General features: G+C 43.9%; 1 long non-coding RNA gene across 3 annotated transcripts in view; it reads right to left on the bottom strand.

The window, feature by feature from the left end:
- Positions 1-12,085, bottom strand: part of LOC125963188 (uncharacterized) — a 221,786-nt gene extending 209,701 nt beyond the window's left edge. For all 3 annotated transcript variants that reach the window (XR_007475000.1, XR_007474999.1, XR_007474998.1), the window contains exon 1: positions 12,052-12,085. This is a non-coding gene — a long non-coding RNA (uncharacterized LOC125963188). The remainder of the gene's footprint in view (positions 1-12,051) is intronic.
- Positions 12,086-14,914: the final 2,829 nt, after the last annotated feature.

The following is a 14,914-nucleotide window of genomic DNA, read 5'->3' as shown; positions in this document are numbered from 1 at the left end:
GTATGATCAACCGTGTGATCGGGAGACGTGTTGAAATATGTCTCAGTTCTCGTCCCCTGGTACTCGGGTGCAACATTCCAGATGCTTTACTAACACTCTCCCGACTTGGAGAGTCAGTGCCTTTAACCTCCTGTTTGGCCCAGTTTGCAAATTCCGCGGAAGATGAACAGGAATAGGGAGAACCAATGAGAGACTAGCTGGAGGTGTCTGGACGGGAAAATTTAACTCTCATTTCCCACCAGGAAGAGGAATTAACCAAAGGCTCAGCGTGCCATGCCGGAACCAGATTAGGGCCTGAAGCAATCCTGCGGTGTTGCGGCCAGCTCACAAGAAAGCGAGTTGAAGAAAGGAGCTCAGGGGCACTGTAATTCACAAACCTGCAGAGTTATAAATGACAGCTATCATCCAAAAATATACTGAAGTAAGGCTGCCAAGAGGACTTGAAAGCCGGGCAGAATTGCAGGAAACCGATTTCAGGAGGTAGACTGGAATTGCATTTAAAGCATAGGAAAAGAGGCAGAAGGTCGACAATGATGCACTTGGCCAAAAAGGGCGTATGCGTTTTTTCCTGAATATATTCAGGAAAAAACGCATACGCCCTTTTTGGCCAACCAAGCAAGCTTGCAAAGGAAATCTGCACTACAATGAAGTCTCACTTCCCCCCCATCAAAAGGGCCATCTGAAAAAAGTGTAAAATCCAGGAAGGCAGGACAGGCCATGGAGAACTGGGAGCCTTGTTATGCTGATGGGCGGGATGTAAATTGCCAACAGCCACTCGGGAGAAGTGTATGGTGTTTCCTGAAACATCTAAAAACCAAAGCAACAGAGCCTAGGGCACTTCCACTTATGGTCCTGCAGCTTAGGGAAATTAAAATCAAAAAGACACAGCCACCCCAAAGTTTGGGATGGCTCTGTTTACAAGAAACTCGTTTACGGTACAAGTTCAATATCGCATAAAGCGAAAAATGGATAAAGAAGTTGTGGTACTTACGTACAATGCAATATCACTCAGCAATGACATCTATGTCATCAGGCCCATAGCAGCATAATGAGTGGATTCAGGTATGATGATTCTAACTGAAATAAGTCACACAGAAAAAGAAACATCATAAGATATCACTAATACACGGAATGTAAACTTGGCTACACAGGAACTGAATTTCAAAACAGAACATGGTCCCAAATTTAGAAAACCAACTTATGCTTGCTTAAGGGGAAAGGTGAGTTGGGGTGCTGCATAAAACCAGAGATTGAAATGAGCACAGATAAAGTTCCTTAAGCCAAATATGTAATAGACAAGAGCTACTCCTTGCTCAACGAAATGGACTCAAAACCCCATATTAAACGCCTAATAATGTACCTGACTAGTAAGTATCTTAAAACCTATGGATTGCTATGTCTCTGAAAGTGAATCAATCGTGAGTACAGGGGCAAAAACGCAGCAGTGATAGGATTGGAGAGTTTTGGTGAGCAAATGAAGACCCTTTGAAGTCATATTGCATGGTACCCATTCCACGGGTCTCAACTCTCCAGGTTTAAGGGATTCTTCCTTCAGCTAAAACATGCATGTGGAACCCAGAGTATGATCAACCGTGTGATCGGGAGACGTGTTGAAATATGTCTCACTTCTCGTCCCCTGGTACTCGGGTGCAACATTCCAGATGCTTTACTAACACTCTCCCGACTTGGAGAGTCAGTGCCTTTAACCTCCTGTTTGGCCCAGTTTGCAAATTCCGCGGAAGATGAACAGGAATAGGGAGAACCAATGAGAGACTAGCTGGAGGTGTCTGGACGGGAAAATTTAACTCTCATTTCCCACCAGGAAGAGGAATTAACCAAAGGCTCAGCGTGCCATGCCGGAACCAGATTAGGGCCTGAAGCAATCCTGCGGTGTTGCGGCCAGCTCATAAGAAAGCGAGTTGAAGAAAGGAGCTCAGGGGCACTGTAATTCACAAACCTGCAGAGTTATAAATGACAGCTATCATCCAAAAATATACTGAAGTAAGGCTGCCAAGAGGACTTGAAAGCCGGGCAGAATTGCAGGAAACCGATTTCAGGAGGTAGACTGGAATTGCATTTAAAGCATAGGAAAAGAGGCAGAACGTCGACAATGATGCACTTGGCCAAAAAGGGCGTATGCGTTTTTTCCTGAATATATTCAGGAAAAAACGCATACGCCCTTTTTGGCCAACCAAGCAAGCTTGCAAAGGAAATCTGCACTACAATGAAGTCTCACTTCCCCCCCATCAAAAGGGCCATCTGAAAAAAGTGTAAAATCCAGAAAGGCAGGACAGGCCATGGAGAACTGGGAGCCTTGTTATGCTGATGGGCGGGATGTAAATTGCCAACAGCCACTCGGGAGAAGTGTATGGTGTTTCCTGAAACATCTAAAAACCAAAGCAACAGAGCCTAGGGCACTTCCACTTATGGTCCTGCAGCTTAGGGAAATTAAAATCAAAAAGACACAGCCACCCCAAAGTTTGGGATGGCTCTGTTTACAAGAAACTCGTTTACGGTACAAGTTCAATATCGCATAAAGCGAAAAATGGATAAAGAAGTTGTGGTACTTACGTACAATGCAATATCACTCAGCAATGACATCTATGTCATCAGGCCCATAGCAGCATAATGAGTGGATTCAGGTATGATGATTCTAACTGAAATAAGTCACACAGAAAAAGAAACATCATAAGATATCACTAATACACGGAATGTAAACTTGGCTACACAGGAACTGAATTTCAAAACAGAACATGGTCCCAAATTTAGAAAACCAACTTATGCTTGCTTAAGGGGAAAGGTGAGTTGGGGTGCTGCATAAAACCAGAGATTGAAATGAGCACAGATAAAGTTCCTTAAGCCAAATATGTAATAGACAAGAGCTACTCCTTGCTCAACGAAATGGACTCAAAACCCCATATTAAACGCCTAATAATGTACCTGACTAGTAAGTATCTTAAAACCTATGGATTGCTATGTCTCTGAAAGTGAATCAATCGTGAGTACAGGGGCAAAAACGCAGCAGTGATAGGATTGGAGAGTTTTGGTGAGCAAATAAAGACCCTTTGAAGTCATATTGCATGGTACCCATTCCACGGGTCTCAACTCTCCAGGTTTAAGGGATTCTTCCTTCAGCTAAAACATGCATGTGGAACCCAGAGTATGATCAACCGTGTGATCGGGAGACGTGTTGAAATATGTCTCAGTTCTCGTCCCCTGGTACTCGGGTGCAACATTCCAGATGCTTTACTAACACTCTCCCGACTTGGAGAGTCAGTGCCTTTAACCTCCTGTTTGGCCCAGTTTGCAAATTCCGCGGAAGATGAACAGGAATAGGGAGAACCAATGAGAGACTAGCTGGAGGTGTCTGGACGGGAAAATTTAACTCTCATTTCCCACCAGGAAGAGGAATTAACCAAAGGCTCAGCGTGCCATGCCGGAACCAGATTAGGGCCTGAAGCAATCCTGCGGTGTTGCGGCCAGCTCACAAGAAAGCGAGTTGAAGAAAGGAGCTCAGGGGCACTGTAATTCACAAACCTGCAGAGTTATAAATGACAGCTATCATCCAAAAATATACTGAAGTAAGGCTGCCAAGAGGACTTGAAAGCCGGGCAGAATTGCAGGAAACCGATTTCAGGAGGTAGACTGGAATTGCATTTAAAGCATAGGAAAAGAGGCAGAAGGTCGACAATGATGCACTTGGCCAAAAGGGCGTATGCGTTTTTTCCTGAATATATTCAGGAAAAAACGCATACGCCCTTTTTGGCCAACCAAGCAAGCTTGCAAAGGAAATCTGCACTACAATGAAGTCTCACTTCCCCCCCATCAAAAGGGCCATCTGAAAAAAGTGTAAAATCAGAAAGCAGGACAGGCCATGGAGAACTGGGAGCCTTGTTATGCTGATGGGCGGATGTAAATTGCCAACAGCCACTCGGGAGAAGTGTATGGTGTTTCCTGAAACATCTAAAAACCAAAGCAACAGAGCCTAGGGCACTTCCACTTATGGTCCTGCAGCTTAGGGAAATTAAAATCAAAAAGACACAGCCACCCCAAAGTTTGGGATGGCTCTGTTTACAAGAACCATCGTTTACGGTACAAGTTCAATATCGCATAAAGCGAAAAATGGATAAAGAAGTTGTGGTATCTTACGTACAATGCAATATCACTCAGCAATGACATCTATGTCATCAGGCCCATAGCAGCATAATGAGTGGATTCAGGTATGATGATTCTAACTGAAATAAGTCACACAGAAAAGAAACATCATAAGATATCACTAATACACGGAATGTAAACTTGGCTACACAGGAACTGAATTTCAAAACAGAACATGGTCCCAAATTTAGAAAACCAACTTATGCTTGCTTAAGGGGAAAGGTGAGTTGGGGTGCTGCATAAAACCAGAGATTGAAATGAGCACAGATAAAGTTCCTTAAGCCAAATATGTAATAGACAAGAGCTACTCCTTGCTCAACGACAATGGACTCAAAACCCCATATTAAACGCCTAATAATGTACCTGACTAGTAAGTATCTTAAAACCTATGGATTGCTATGTCTCTGAAAGTGAATCAATCGTGAGTACAGGGGCAAAAACGCAGCAGTGATAGGATTGGAGAGTTTTGGTGAGCAAATGAAGACCCCTTTGAAGTCATATTGCATGGTACCCATTCCACAGGTTCTCAACTCTCCAGGTTTAAGGGATTCTTCCTTCAGCTAAAACAATGCATGTGGAACCCAGAGTATGATCAACCGTGTGATCGGGAGACGTGTGAAATATGTCTCAGTTCTCGTCCCCTGGTACTCGGGTGCAACATTCCAGATGCTTTACTAACACTCTCCCGACTTGGAGAGTCAGTGCCTTTAACCTCCTGTTTGGCCCAGTTTGCAAATTCCGCGGAAGATGAACAGGAATAGGGAGAACCAATGAGAGACTAGCTGGAGGTGTCTGGACGGGAAAATTTAACTCTCATTTCCACCAGGAAGAGGAATTAACCAAAGGCTCCAGCGTGCCATGCCGGAACCAGATTAGGGCCTGAAGCAATCCTGCGGTGTTTGCGGCCAGCTCACAAGAAAGCGAGTTGAAGAAAGGAGCTCAGGGGCACTGTAATTCACAAACCTGCAGAGTTATAAATGACAGCTATCATCCAAAAATATACTGAAGTAAGGCTGCCAAGAGGACTTGAAAGCCGGGCAGAATTGCAGGAAACCGATTTCAGGAGGTAGACTGGAATTGCAGTTAAAGCATAGGAAAAGAGGCAGAAGGTCGACAATGTATGCACTTGGCAAAAAGGGGCGGTATGCGTTTTTTCCTGAATATATTCAGGAAAAAACGCATACGCCCTTTTTGGCCAACCAAGCAAGCTTGCAAAGGAAATCTGCACTACAATGAAGTCTCACTTCCCCCCGTCAAAAGGGCCATCTGAAAAAAGTGTAAAATCCAGAAAGGCAGGACAGGCCATGGAGAACTGGGAGCCTTTATGCTGATGGGCGGGATGTAAATTGCCAACAGCCACTCGGGAGAAGTGTATGGTGTTTCCTGAAACATCTAAAAAACAAAGCAACAGAGCCTAGGGCACTTCCACTTATGGTCCTGCAGCTTAGGGAAATTAAAATCAAAAAGACACAGCCACCCCAAAATTTGGGATGGCTCTGTTTACAAGAAACTCGTTTACGGTACAAGTTCAATATCGCATAAAGCGAAAAATGGATAAAGAAGTTGTGGTACTTACGTACAATGCAATATCACTCAGCAATGACATCTATGTCATCAGGCCCATAGCAGCATAATGAGTGGATTCAGGTATGATGATTCTAACTGAAATAAGTCACACAGAAAAAGAAACATCATAAGATATCACTAATACACGGAATGTAAACTTGGCTACACAGGAACTGAATTTCAAAACAGAACATGGTCCCAAATTTAGAAAATCAACTTATGCTTGCTTAAGGGGAAAGGTGAGTTGGGGTGCTGCATAAAACCAGAGATTGAAATGAGCACAGATAAAGTTCCTTAAGCCAAATATGTAATAGACAAGAGCTACTCCTTGCTCAACGAAATGGACTCAAAACCCCATATTAAACGCCTAATAATGTACCTGACTAGTAAGTATCTTAAAACCTATGGATTGCTATGTCTCTGAAAGTGAATCAATCGTGAGTACAGGGGCAAAAACGCAGCAGTGATAGGATTGGAGAGTTTTGGTGAGCAAATGAAGACCCTTTGAAGTCATATTGCATGGTACCCATTCCACGGGTCTCAACTCTCCAGGTTTAAGGGATTCTTCCTTCAGCTAAAGCATGCATGTGGAACCCAGAGTATGATCAACCGTGTGATCGGGAGACGTGTTGAAATATGTCTCAGTTCTCGTCCCCTGGTACTCGGGTGCAACATTCCAGATGCTTTACTAACACTCTCCCGACTTGGAGAGTCAGTGCCTTTAACCTCCTGTTTGGCCCAGTTTGCAAATTCCGCGGAAGATGAACAGGAATAGGGAGAACCAATGAGAGACTAGCTGGAGGTGTCTGGACGGGAAAATTTAACTCTCATTTCCCACCAGGAAGAGGAATTAACCAAAGGCTCAGCGTGCCATGCCGGAACCAGATTAGGGCCTGAAGCAATCCTGCGGTGTTGCGCCCAGCTCACAAGAAAGCGAGTTGAAGAAAGGAGCTCAGGGACACTGTAATTCACAAACCTGCAGAGTTATAAATGACAGCTATCATCCAAAAATATACTGAAGTAAGGCTGCCAAGAGGACTTGAAAGCCGGGCAGAATTGCAGGAAACCGATTTCAGGAGGTAGACTGGAATTGCATTTAAAGCATAGGAAAAGAGGCAGAACGTCGACAATGATGCACTTGGCCAAAAAGGGCGTATGCGTTTCTTCCTGAATATATTCAGGAAAAAACGCATACGCCCTTTTTGGCCAACCAAGCAAGCTTGCAAAGGAAATCTGCACCACAATGAAGTCTCACTTCCCCCCCGTCAAAAGGGCCATCTGAAAAAAGTGTAAAATCCAGAAAGGCAGGACAGGCCATGGAGAACTGGGAGCCTTGTTATGCTGATGGGCGGGATGTAAATTGCCAACAGCCACTCGGGAGAAGTGTATGGTGTTTCCTGAAACATCTAAAAAACAAAGCAACAGAGCCTAGGGCACTTCCACTTATGGTCCTGCAGCTTAGGGAAATTAAAATCAAAAAGACACAGCCACCCCAAAGTTTGGGATGGCTCTGTTTACAAGAAACTCGTTTACGGTACAAGTTCAATATCGCATAAAGCGAAAAATGGATAAAGAAGTTGTGGTACTTACGTACAATGCAATATCACTCAGCAATGACATCTATGTCATCAGGCCCATAGCAGCATAATGAGTGGATTCAGGTATGATGATTCTAACTGAAATAAGTCACACAGAAAAAGAAACATCATAAGATATCACTAATACACGGAATGTAAACTTGGCTACACAGGAACTGAATTTCAAAACAGAACATGGTCCCAAATTTAGAAAATCAACTTATGCTTGCTTAAGGGGAAAGGTGAGTTGGGGTGCTGCATAAAACCAGAGATTGAAATGAGCACAGATAAAGTTCCTTAAGCCAAATATGTAATAGACAAGAGCTACTCCTTGCTCAACGAAATGGACTCAAAACCCCATATTAAACGCCTAATAATGTACCTGACTAGTAAGTATCTTAAAACCTATGGATTGCTATGTCTCTGAAAGTGAATCAATCGTGAGTACAGGGGCAAAAACGCAGCAGTGATAGGATTGGAGAGTTTTGGTGAGCAAATGAAGACCCTTTGAAGTCATATTGCATGGTACCCATTCCACGGGTCTCAACTCTCCAGGTTTAAGGGATTCTTCCTTCAGCTAAAGCATGCATGTGGAACCCAGAGTATGATCAACCGTGTGATCGGGAGACGTGTTGAAATATGTCTCAGTTCTCGTCCCCTGGTACTCGGGTGCAACATTCCAGATGCTTTACTAACACTCTCCCGACTTGGAGAGTCAGTGCCTTTAACCTCCTGTTTGGCCCAGTTTGCAAATTCCGCGGAAGATGAACAGGAATAGGGAGAACCAATGAGAGACTAGCTGGAGGTGTCTGGACGGGAAAATTTAACTCTCATTTCCCACCAGGAAGAGGAATTAACCAAAGGCTCAGCATGCCATGCCGGAACCAGATTAGGGCCTGAAGCAATCCTGCGGTGTTGCGGCCAGCTCACAAGAAAGCGAGTTGAAGAAAGGAGCTCAGGGGCACTGTAATTCACAAACCTGCAGAGTTATAAATGACAGCTATCATCCAAAAATATACTGAAGTAAGGCTGCCAAGAGGACTTGAAAGCCGGGCAGAATTGCAGGAAACCGATTTCAGGAGGTAGACTGGAATTGCATTTAAAGCATACGAAAAGAGGCAGAAGGTCGACAATGATGCACTTGGCCAAAAAGGGCGTATGCGTTTTTTCCTGAATATATTCAGGAAAAAACGCATACGCCCTTTTTGGCCAACCAAGCAAGCTTGCAAAGGTAATCTGCACCACAATGAAGTCTCACTTCCCCCCCGTCAAAAGGGCCATCTGAAAAAAGTGTAAAATCCAGAAAGGCAGGACAGGCCATGGAGAACTGGGAGCCTTGTTATGCTGATGGGCGGGATGTAAATTGCCAACAGCCACTCGGGAGAAGTGTATGGTGTTTCCTGAAACATCTAAAAAACAAAGCAACAGAGCCTAGGGCACTTCCACTTATGGTCCTGCAGCTTAGGGAAATTAAAATCAAAAAGACACAGCCACCCCAAAGTTTGGGATGGCTCTGTTTACAAGAAACTCGTTTACGGTACAAGTTCAATATCGCATAAAGCGAAAAATGGATAAAGAAGTTGTGGTACTTACGTACAATGCAATATCACTCAGCAATGACATCTATGTCATCAGGCCCATACCAGCATAATGAGTGGATTCAGGTATGATGATTCTAACTGAAATAAGTCACACAGAAAAAGAAACATCATAAGATATCACTAATACACGGAATGTAAACTTGGCTACACAGGAGCTGAATTTCAAAACAGAACATGGTCCCAAATTTAGAAAACCAACTTATGCTTGCTTAAGGGGAAAGGTGAGTTGGGGTGCTGCATAAAACCAGAGATTGAAATGAGCACAGATAAAGTTCCTTAAGCCAAATATGTAATAGACAAGAGCTACTCCTTGCTCAACGAAATGGACTCAAAACCCCATATTAAACGCCTAATAATGTACCTGACTAGTAAGTATCTTAAAACCTATGGATTGCTATGTCTCTGAAAGTGAATCAATCGTGAGTACAGGGGCAAAAACGCAGCAGTGATAGGATTGGAGAGTTTTGGTGAGCAAATGAAGACCCTTTGAAGTCATATTGCATGGTACCCATTCCACGGGTCTCAACTCTCCAGGTTTAAGGGATTCTTCCTTCAGCTAAAACATGCATGTGGAACCCAGAGTATGATCAACCGTGTGATCGGGAGACGTGTTGAAATATGTCTCAGTTCTCGTCCCCTGGTACTCGGGTGCAACATTCCAGATGCTTTACTAACACTCTCCCGACTTGGAGAGTCAGTGCCTTTAACCTCCTGTTTGGCCCAGTTTGCAAATTCCGCGGAAGATGAACAGGAATAGGGAGAACCAATGAGAGACTAGCTGGAGGTGTCTGGACGGGAAAATTTAACTCTCATTTCCCACCAGGAAGAGGAATTAACCAAAGGCTCAGCGTGCCATGCCGGAACAAGATTAGGGCCTGAAGCAATCCTGCGGTGTTGCGGCCAGCTCACAAGAAAGCGAGTTGAAGAAAGGAGCTCAGGGGCACTGTAATTCACAAACCTGCAGAGTTATAAATGACAGCTATCATCCAAAAATATACTGAAGTAAGGCTGCCAAGAGGACTTGAAAGCCGGGCAGAATTGCAGGAAACCGATTTCAGGAGGTAGACTGGAATTGCATTTAAAGCATAGGAAAAGAGGCAGAAGGTCGACAATGATGCACTTGGCCAAAAAGGGCGTATGCGTTTTTTCCTGAATATATTCAGGAAAAAACGCATACGCCCTTTTTGGCCAACCAAGCAAGCTTGCAAAGGAAATCTGCACTACAATGAAGTCTCACTTCCCCCCCATCAAAAGGGCCATCTGAAAAAAGTGTAAAATCCAGAAAGGCAGGACAGGCCATGGAGAACTGGGAGCCTTGTTATGCTGATGGGCGGGATGTAAATTGCCAACAGCCACTCGGGAGAAGTGTATGGTGTTTCCTGAAACATCTAAAAACCAAAGCAACAGAGCCTAGGGCACTTCCACTTATGGTCCTGCAGCTTAGGGAAATTAAAATCAAAAAGACACAGCCACCCCAAAGTTTGGGATGGCTCTGTTTACAAGAAACTCGTTTACGGTACAAGTTCAATATCGCATAAAGCGAAAAATGGATAAAGAAGTTGTGGTACTTACGTACAATGCAATATCACTCAGCAATGACATCTATGTCATCAGGCCCATAGCAGCATAATGAGTGGATTCAGGTATGATGATTCTAACTGAAATAAGTCACACAGAAAAAGAAACATCATAAGATATCACTAATACACGGAATGTAAACTTGGCTACACAGGAACTGAATTTCAAAACAGAACATGGTCCCAAATTTAGAAAACCAACTTATGCTTGCTTAAGGGGAAAGGTGAGTTGGGGTGCTGCATAAAACCAGAGATTGAAATGAGCACAGATAAAGTTCCTTAAGCCAAATATGTAATAGACAAGAGCTACTCCTTGCTCAACGAAATGGACTCAAAACCCCATATTAAACGCCTAATAATGTACCTGACTAGTAAGTATCTTAAAACCTATGGATTGCTATGTCTCTGAAAGTGAATCAATCGTGAGTACAGGGGCAAAAACGCAGCAGTGATAGGATTGGAGAGTTTTGGTGAGCAAATGAAGACCCTTTGAAGTCATATTGCATGGTACCCATTCCACGGGTCTCAACTCTCCAGGTTTAAGGGATTCTTCCTTCAGCTAAAACATGCATGTGGAACCCAGAGTATGATCAACCGTGTGATCGGGAGACGTGTTGAAATATGTCTCAGTTCTCGTCCCCTGGTACTCGGGTGCAACATTCCAGATGCTTTACTAACACTCTCCCGACTTGGAGAGTCAGTGCCTTTAACCTCCTGTTTGGCCCAGTTTGCAAATTCCGCGGAAGATGAACAGGAATAGGGAGAACCAATGAGAGACTAGCTGGAGGTGTCTGGACGGGAAAATTTAACTCTCATTTCCCACCAGGAAGAGGAATTAACCAAAGGCTCAGCGTGCCATGCCGGAACCAGATTAGGGCCTGAAGCAATCCTGCGGTGTTGCGCCCAGCTCACAAGAAAGCGAGTTGAAGAAAGGAGCTCAGGGACACTGTAATTCACAAACCTGCAGAGTTATAAATGACAGCTATCATCCAAAAATATACTGAAGTAAGGCTGCCAAGAGGACTTGAAAGCCGGGCAGAATTGCAGGAAACCGATTTCAGGAGGTAGACTGGAATTGCATTTAAAGCATAGGAAAAGAGGCAGAACGTCGACAATGATGCACTTGGCCAAAAAGGGCGTATGCGTTTCTTCCTGAATATATTCAGGAAAAAACGCATACGCCCTTTTTGGCCAACCAAGCAAGCTTGCAAAGGAAATCTGCACCACAATGAAGTCTCACTTCCCCCCCGTCAAAAGGGCCATCTGAAAAAAGTGTAAAATCCAGAAAGGCAGGACAGGCCATGGAGAACTGGGAGCCTTGTTATGCTGATGGGCGGGATGTAAATTGCCAACAGCCACTCGGGAGAAGTGTATGGTGTTTCCTGAAACATCTAAAAAACAAAGCAACAGAGCCTAGGGCACTTCCACTTATGGTCCTGCAGCTTAGGGAAATTAAAATCAAAAAGACACAGCCACCCCAAAGTTTGGGATGGCTCTGTTTACAAGAAACTCGTTTACAGTACAAGTTCAATATCGCATAAAGCGAAAAATGGATAAAGAAGTTGTGGTACTTACGTAAAATGCAATATCACTCAGCAATGACATCTATGTCATCAGGCCCATAGCAGCATAATGAGTGGATTCAGGTATGATGATTCTAACTGAAATAAGTCACACAGAAAAAGAAACATCATAAGATATCACTAATACATGGAATGTAAACTTGGCTACACAGGAACTGAATTTCAAAACAGAACATGGTCCCAAATTTAGAAAATCAACTTATGCTTGCTTAAGGGGAAAGGTGAGTTGGGGTGCTGCATAAAACCAGAGATTGAAATGAGCACAGATAAAGTTCCTTAAGCCAAATATGTAATAGACAAGAGCTACTCCTTGCTCAACGAAATGGACTCAAAACCCCATATTAAACGCCTAATAATGTACCTGACTAGTAAGTATCTTAAAACCTATGGATTGCTATGTCTCTGAAAGTGAATCAATCGTGAGTACAGGGGCAAAAACGCAGCAGTGATAGGATTGGAGAGTTTTGGTGAGCAAATGAAGACCCTTTGAAGTCATATTGCATGGTACCCATTCCACGGGTCTCAACTCTCCAGGTTTAAGGGATTCTTCCTTCAGCTAAAGCATGCATGTGGAACCCAGAGTATGATCAACCGTGTGATCGGGAGACGTGTTGAAATATGTCTCAGTTCTCGTCCCCTGGTACTCGGGTGCAACATTCCAGATGCTTTACTAACACTCTCCCGACTTGGAGAGTCAGTGCCTTTAACCTCCTGTTTGGCCCAGTTTGCAAATTCCGCGGAAGATGAACAGGAATAGGGAGAACCAATGAGAGACTAGCTGGAGGTGTCTGGACGGGAAAATTTAACTCTCATTTCCCACCAGGAAGAGGAATTAACCAAAGGCTCAGCATGCCATGCCGGAACCAGTTTAGGGCCTGAAGCAATCCTGCGGTGTTGCGGCCAGCTCACAAGAAAGCGAGTTGAAGAAAGGAGCTCAGGGGCACTGTAATTCACAAACCTGCAGAGTTATAAATGACAGCTATCATCCAAAAATATACTGAAGTAAGGCTGCCAAGAGGACTTGAAAGCCGGGCAGAATTGCAGGAAACCGATTTCAGGAGGTAGACTGGAATTGCATTTAAAGCATACGAAAAGAGGCAGAAGGTCGACAATGATGCACTTGGCCAAAAAGGGCGTATGCGTTTTTTCCTGAATATATTCAGGAAAAAACGCATACGCCCTTTTTGGCCAACCAAGCAAGCTTGCAAAGGTAATCTGCACCACAATGAAGTCTCACTTCCCCCCCGTCAAAAGGGCCATCTGAAAAAAGTGTAAAATCCAGAAAGGCAGGACAGGCCATGGAGAACTGGGAGCCTTGTTATGCTGATGGGCGGGATGTAAATTGCCAACAGCCACTCGGGAGAAGTGTATGGTGTTTCCTGAAACATCTAAAAAACAAAGCAACAGAGCCTAGGGCACTTCCACTTATGGTCCTGCAGCTTAGGGAAATTAAAATCAAAAAGACACAGCCACCCCAAAGTTTGGGATGGCTCTGTTTACAAGAAACTCGTTTACGGTACAAGTTCAATATCGCATAAAGCGAAAAATGGATAAAGAAGTTGTGGTACTTACGTACAATGCAATATCACTCAGCAATGACATCTATGTCATCAGGCCCATACCAGCATAATGAGTGGATTCAGGTATGATGATTCTAACTGAAATAAGTCACACAGAAAAAGAAACATCATAAGATATCACTAATACACGGAATGTAAACTTGGCTACACAGGAGCTGAATTTCAAAACAGAACATGGTCCCAAATTTAGAAAACCAACTTATGCTTGCTTAAGGGGAAAGGTGAGTTGGGGTGCTGCATAAAACCAGAGATTGAAATGAGCACAGATAAAGTTCCTTAAGCCAAATATGTAATAGACAAGAGCTACTCCTTGCTCAACGAAATGGACTCAAAACCCCATATTAAACGCCTAATAATGTACCTGACTAGTAAGTATCTTAAAACCTATGGATTGCTATGTCTCTGAAAGTGAATCAATCGTGAGTACAGGGGCAAAAACGCAGCAGTGATAGGATTGGAGAGTTTTGGTGAGCAAATGAAGACCCTTTGAAGTCATATTGCATGGTACCCATTCCACGGGTCTCAACTCTCCAGGTTTAAGGGATTCTTCCTTCAGCTAAAACATGCATGTGGAACCCAGAGTATGATCAACCGTGTGATCGGGAGACGTGTTGAAATATGTCTCAGTTCTCGTCCCCTGGTACTCGGGTGCAACATTCCAGATGCTTTACTAACACTCTCCCGACTTGGAGAGTCAGTGCCTTTAACCTCCTGTTTGGCCCAGTTTGCAAATTCCGCGGAAGATGAACAGGAATAGGGAGAACCAATGAGAGACTAGCTGGAGGTGTCTGGACGGGAAAATTTAACTCTCATTTCCCACCAGGAAGAGGAATTAACCAAAGGCTCAGCGTGCCATGCCGGAACAAGATTAGGGCCTGAAGCAATCCTGCGGTGTTGCGGCCAGCTCACAAGAAAGCGAGTTGAAGAAAGGAGCTCAGGGGCACTGTAATTCACAAACCTGCAGAGTTATAAATGACAGCTATCATCCAAAAATATACTGAAGTAAGGCTGCCAAGAGGACTTGAAAGCCGGGCAGAATTGCAGGAAACCGATTTCAGGAGGTAGACTGGAATTGCATTTAAAGCATAGGAAAAGAGGCAGAAGGTCGACAATGATGCACTTGGCCAAAAAGGGCGTATGCGTTTTTTCCTGAATATATTCAGGAAAAAACGCATACGCCCTTTTTGGCCAACCAAGCAAGCTTGCAAAGGAAATCTGCACTACAATGAAGTCTCACTTCCCCCCCATCAAAAGGGCCATCTGAAAAAAGTGTAA

This window comes from Orcinus orca, unplaced genomic scaffold (genome assembly GCF_937001465.1).
Source record: "Orcinus orca unplaced genomic scaffold, mOrcOrc1.1 scaffold_41, whole genome shotgun sequence".
Classification (NCBI taxonomy): Eukaryota; Metazoa; Chordata; class Mammalia; order Artiodactyla; family Delphinidae; genus Orcinus; species Orcinus orca.
This window is presented reverse-complemented; position numbering and strand designations above follow the sequence as displayed.